Raw genomic sequence first — 6,142 nt, forward strand, 5'->3', positions numbered from 1 at the left:
GCGTTTACAACTGGATACGCTTGTTTCAATGTTGAATATTTCAAGTTTTCCCTGAAATGAACAAGAAACTGATATAAATTTGTTGAGCTGATATAATTGCAGCTGTACCAAAATGCTAGAAGGGATATTGCAGGAATGCAAAACTATCGTTGGACAAAATTAAGTCTTTACCCAATAATTCTGGTAAAACTGTTTTTTCAGTCTGAGAAATGTTTATGTTATTGATCAAGCTATTCCCCCCTTTATTCTCTAAAATGATTCTAAAATTGTCTCTCAAGTGAAAGTCCAATGGATTTCCAAAAATCTCTATTGCTAAACTGTCACATGCCACTTGTATCACTGATAATTATCATTGGCAACAACTCTGATATGACAGTGAATGTTTCCACAACATTTTAAACTGGATCACAGTAGATAGCAGTAATTATTTTGTAACTGCAATTGCTAGTTAAAAACAACAACAAAAAAATTTTGATTCATCTATTTTCAACTGAGAAGTCAAAAGTAATTATCTTGTTGCAAGGCGGATGCATGCGGAGCACAGAATCCAATTACCTGCTGACCACTGAGGGCAAACACAGTGGGTAGGTAATGCAAGTAATGTGTCTTCACTTGATTCCTAGAGATGTTATCAAGGGACTAAAATCAATGCTGGTTAGCACTGATCCAATCAATATATAATGGTGTTGAATGAATAATTTGGGCTGAATGGGAGAATAAGCGAGTGAACCTACTCTCAAGCTCATATCAAGCCCATCTGTCTTGGCCACCAGCCTCCCTAGACACAATGCTTATCGTTAACTGAACTGAGAGAGAGAGAAAAAGAGAGCAAGAGAGAGGATATGTCATAAATGGCAAATGTGTCTCTGGATTTTGGCTGTCAATATTCTCTCTCTCTCTCTCTCTCTCTCTCTCTCTCTCTCTCTCTCTCTCTCTCTCTCTCTTTCTCTGTCTCTCGCTCCCTCTTTCCCCTCGTATGTCTCTTCCCTCTGCCTCTGCCTCTTTCTCTCTCTGCCTTTCTCGGTTTATTTTTTCAGTCTATGCTGCTGACAATACTGCACTCAGCAATTGCTAGTACCCCAGCATGTCCTTTTAAATGCTTTTCAGAATGTAGTTTTTAAAAGGAATATTAATTAGACCATTTCCAGACACAACCATACTTATTTTCAGACCCTTTTTTATCCCAGCTTTTTTATTTACTTTTTGAAAATATTTCAGCAAAAGTAAATAAGAAGATATTGCTTATCTGTCCCTGCCAACTCAGAGAAGCACTTTGGCCTTACAAACAATATTTTGTGATGCTTGAAACAAGATCAGCAAAGTCACCCTTCATAGTACCAGTGTCATTTAAGGGCTCTCAATTTGCAACCCTGATTCACACTCTTGGTGGCTGGATATTGTTGAACTCCTTAAGTTCCATATATCAAAACATCACCAAGGGAGATCACTTATGAAACCCTCCCTGTTCCACAAGTGCCCCTTAGACACCATCCCATGACTCCAACAGGACTGTGCCCCCCCCAAGGCCCCTAGCCAACCCCTGTCTGCAGTTCTGTTTAGACAGCCTTTCTGCAGACATCTTCCTTCCATGTGGGAATCTGGGAGCTAAAGTCTAATTTAGTCCGACATATTCAAACACGCCCGGCTGGAGGTGTCAGCAACAGCAGGGGCTTATGTAACTATGTATGTGTGTGTGTGTGTGTGTGTGTGTGTTTTCCCCCCAAACACTCAAATGAGGGGGCTGACTTGCATTGCTGACAGTGTGTGCTTGGACAGATGAGGGAGTTGGAATTTGCAGCCTATGACAGGGATTGCCTCTGCTTGTCTTTTTATATTATTGTGCATCACACAATAATTGACAAAGCCTCTTTACTGTTTTATTGCCTTTGGGAGCTGTATCACATTGCACTGTGTCCAGGCTGTGTGTTTCTCTCTGCACGTGACAACCACCCTGGTGAGCCATTAGAAATAAATTAAACATCAATCATGGTTGTAATGCTTTCAAACATGTTCATTGCTTTTTAACAGTTGTACTTCCTTGATATGCTCCATTTCATCTCTCCTCCAGAATTCTTTTGAAGGCAATCCATGTCAAAGAGAAGGTGTAAAATATTACACCCTCCCTTTTTTCTCTTGTTTTTAATGGGCTGTTGCACCCTTTTGAAGGGAAGCAACAAAACTAAAAAAGAAAAAAAAATCCCTAAACCCAATTATGTACCCTGGTCATTGTTCCATGAAGAGGTTGGAATGAGAGGCAGCAGGGAGAACATTTTTAATTACATTGCAGATGCCACAGAATCATTTGTAATATGACCCCCGTGGCAACTCCAGAGAGATGTCCAATCATGCGCCTCATTTTTCCTAAACCAAATGAACTTCCGGAGCAAGAGAGGAGCTGATATTAATTTTCAGTCATGATGTGTTTCTCACATCGTGGTGCATGAAAAAAAACACAACAATACCAGTTCAGCTCAGCTGGTTGAGAGGCCCCAAACCCAAACTTCAGCGTCCCGTTATGTGACTTTAATTGTTACGGGAAAAAAATCTAGTATTTGTGTATAGGGCAGTTTAAATGATTAAAACTAGTAGCTCACTCACGAATGAGTTCTCCTTGGCTTCTCATTTATATATCATTTTGCAGTGTTTTATTCACACATAATATTCACAGGTAATACATTGTGTGCATCTTTCACATTTGAAGACCGCTTAACACACCCACTCAGTATTTCAGCTGCCGCTGAGCGAGTATATAATATTCACTTGGTATGGCAGACTGCCATATGCATGAGACTTCCATGGCATTTGGCTTGCTCTCTAGTATGCAATTGTAGATGAATTAAAGATTACAGATATGATACAGAGAAACCACATAGCTCATCTCGTGATGATTAATTGAAATGCGCTGGCTTAATGCTTTTCTGGCCCTCACTTCTTTCCTTTTAACATAAATGGAGAGAACTTCCTCTTCTTCCTTTACAATAATTTTTACTGTGTGCAAACAAGAAAGGTCAAGATAATCTAAACAGGCTGGATGCAATGAGAAGGGGCAATCATCTTGATCTTAAGAGAAGATACAAGATACAAGATTCCTTTATTGTCATTTTGTCATGCACTTGCGTACAATCAAAAATGAAATACTGTTCCTTCTATACCAACAGTGTACATAAATTAAAAAGAGAATTAAAACATCATACAATACAAGACAATACGATACAATGCAATGCAATACACACGGTACACATACACAGTACTACTCAATACACATGGTGTCCAAGAAAAGCGGAAAACTAGCCATATATATCACAATAAAGGAATGTACTGTAAATTGTCTTTGCAGACATTTGGAGGTGAATAGCAGCATGTCTTTATAGCAGCATGTCTTTATAGTATATTTGGGGGGAAATAGCAGCATGTACTGTCAATAAATTATCATTTATAGTATATACAAAAAGTGCCAAGTGCAGCATGAGAAGGACTGCACTAGTGGAGAGAAGTGTCTATCTGGTCCTACTTCTGTATCTTTTCCCCGATGGCAGGAGGGAAAACAGGTTGTGGGAGGGGTGGATGGGGTCCATGATGATGCTGGAGGCTTTGTGGGGGCAGCACTGGTTGAAGATCCCCAGCAGGAATGGATGAGGGGCACCAGTGATCTTCCCCGCTGTTCTCACCATCCTGTTCAGCTGTTTCTGTTTGGAAGTTGTGCAGTTTCCGAGCTAGGCAGTGTTACAGTAGGTTAGAACACTTTCAGCTGTGCCCCAGTAGAAGGTGGTGAGGGCTGGAATGGGTAGGCTGAAAACTGTATCCTTCAAATGTCTCTCTGGACACTGTATTATTTATGCTCTCTCACACATACAAACACTTAAAATTTATACGCTTGGACTCCACACAGACTTGGAATCCTAAATTTTCACTTACATTTATTGATTTGGCAGATGCTTCTATCCAAAGCGACTTACAAATGAGGCAGAAAACAATCACAGCATACAGCTCTTAAAGAGGACAACTTCTATACAAATGCTGCAAGGCTAAGATTCCAATAACTGATCAGAAAGAAGTGTAAGATAGTTGTGGGAATTAAAGGAGGAAGCTACAGCCAAAAAAAAAAAAAAGCTCAGCGCTAGTGATTTTACAGAGAATCAGCTGAAAAGACAGCAACAGCAAGGATTTTTGAGTTGAAATCACTGAAATGTCTTCCGTTTTCCTGTGAAACAAGTGCAGGGTTGTCTGTCATGTAAAGAGTTAGCTCAAAAAAGGGTTCTACGAGAAAAGCACACAATCATTGCCGTGCAGTCCTGTGTAGAGTGATATTGAACACATACGTATCTAAGTGGGATGTTGGGATGTGATGTAAATCGTTCCGTATTTGGGATCCGAATGCATAGGTTTTGTCTTTTGCTAAACGTTATGCTGTGCAGTCAGCTACTCTATGAGTGCATGTGATCTGAAATAAGTGCTGCCCTCTACTGATACCAATGCCTCCCCTCACTACAGCCCACCATGTGTTCTGATAAAGATGCACTCTCTGTATTGACTGAGCACATATCAGGATACTGAAAATGTGTCAGCAATCAGTGGTTAATGTTTCAGTCTCAATAAAAAAACCTGGTAATGATGGACATTCGCTTTAATTTAACTGACAATGTATGGAAAACCATACGCTCACCAAAAAATTCCCTCATAGTCAAGGTACATTCAGGATCACTGGAATACCTTGTGAGTTTTTATTGTAATTCACTAATGAGCATTTAAGCGAGTTCCTCTTCACAGTGGGTGAAGCCACAGTCAGAAACAAGCAACTCCTCAGACAACAGAACATCTGTTGGAGGTAGCCAGAGAGTGTGAATCCTCTTCTCTCTCCTGCATTGTTGCCACCTGCACAAACCGTTCCACTGTGAGAAGCTGATGTTTTGGAGAAAAAAAAGGGAAATAGTTTTGCAGTCTGTTTAATTACTATTTGCCTGGGCTGCCATTCAACTGGAGTTAGTGAAGACTCTATTAGCATTAAACCGCTTTGAACAGCAACGATGATGGTGCACGTCCTCAGAGGTCCCTTCCCAGAAACGTGTACTGTCTCCTACAGCCTTCCTTCATCTGTCCCCCATGGCAATGATTGTGTCTGTCAATCATGATTTGTCACAGTGCTTTGTGAGGTGGCCTTTTCATGTAGCATTCTGCCTTAGCTGACTTGCAGTGGCTCCATTGGGAACACATGTCTATCATTTACTCTCACGAAATGCTGACATAATAACTGGTTGGTGTTTAACACGTCAGGTTTGGTTCATGTGAGTTTGGCCTGGGAAGGTCTCCTTCTTGATGAAGAGACTGGAGATGCTCTGTTTTTGATGAAAGGAGCTTGACATGGATAAATGAACCGCTGCCCTGTGTCACAGCCTTCACTGCTTGCCAACCGCTGCTTATCTTAAGGAAAATGAGGGAAGTGAAGATGAATTTTGTTGTGATGTAATCATGATACAGTTTCTCCTTTTGTGTCACATCATCTCTGATGCTCATTTGATTTCTTTCTCCCATATGGAGCATCCGCTGGCAGGCTGCAGTTTTAGAATGCAATCACAGAAAAAGAATAATAGACTAATTCAAATTGTTGGACAAATATTGAGAGCATATTTTCCAAATTGAAGAATTTCAGCAGCAAAGTGAAGGGTAATAAATTGTATGCATCTCTCTCTCTCTCTCTCTCTCTCTCCGTCTCTCCTATCTCCTCTCCTCCCAGTAGGGATGGAATGATGTTTAGGAAAATTTTCTCAGTGCGGCACATCAGATGTTTTGTTATAACAACCACAACAACATTAAGACACTGCTGGAGTGGGGGGTATGGCAAACTAATGAACTGTAAAATCAGCCCATGAGAACAGTATGCTGCTCTGTGGGTTTTCTCAAATCTGACCAACTATCCGTCCAGATGTTTCTACGTTTAGTGTAACATCGGTGGGTCACACTGAGGTTTTCAGCATCACAATGCAATGAGTAATGAAAATGAGCTCCTCAGTGTTACAGCGTCAAAAAAAAAAAAAAAAGAAAAACAAAAAAACACTGCATTTTCTTATTCTGAAGGTTTAGGCTGCCATGACAGTGTGGGAAGGTGTGCCAAATTACTGCAGGGGTGATAAATATTCTCTCTAAG

This window comes from Chanos chanos, chromosome 10 (assembly GCF_902362185.1).
Source record: "Chanos chanos chromosome 10, fChaCha1.1, whole genome shotgun sequence".
In the NCBI taxonomy this organism is placed as follows: domain Eukaryota; kingdom Metazoa; phylum Chordata; class Actinopteri; order Gonorynchiformes; family Chanidae; genus Chanos; species Chanos chanos.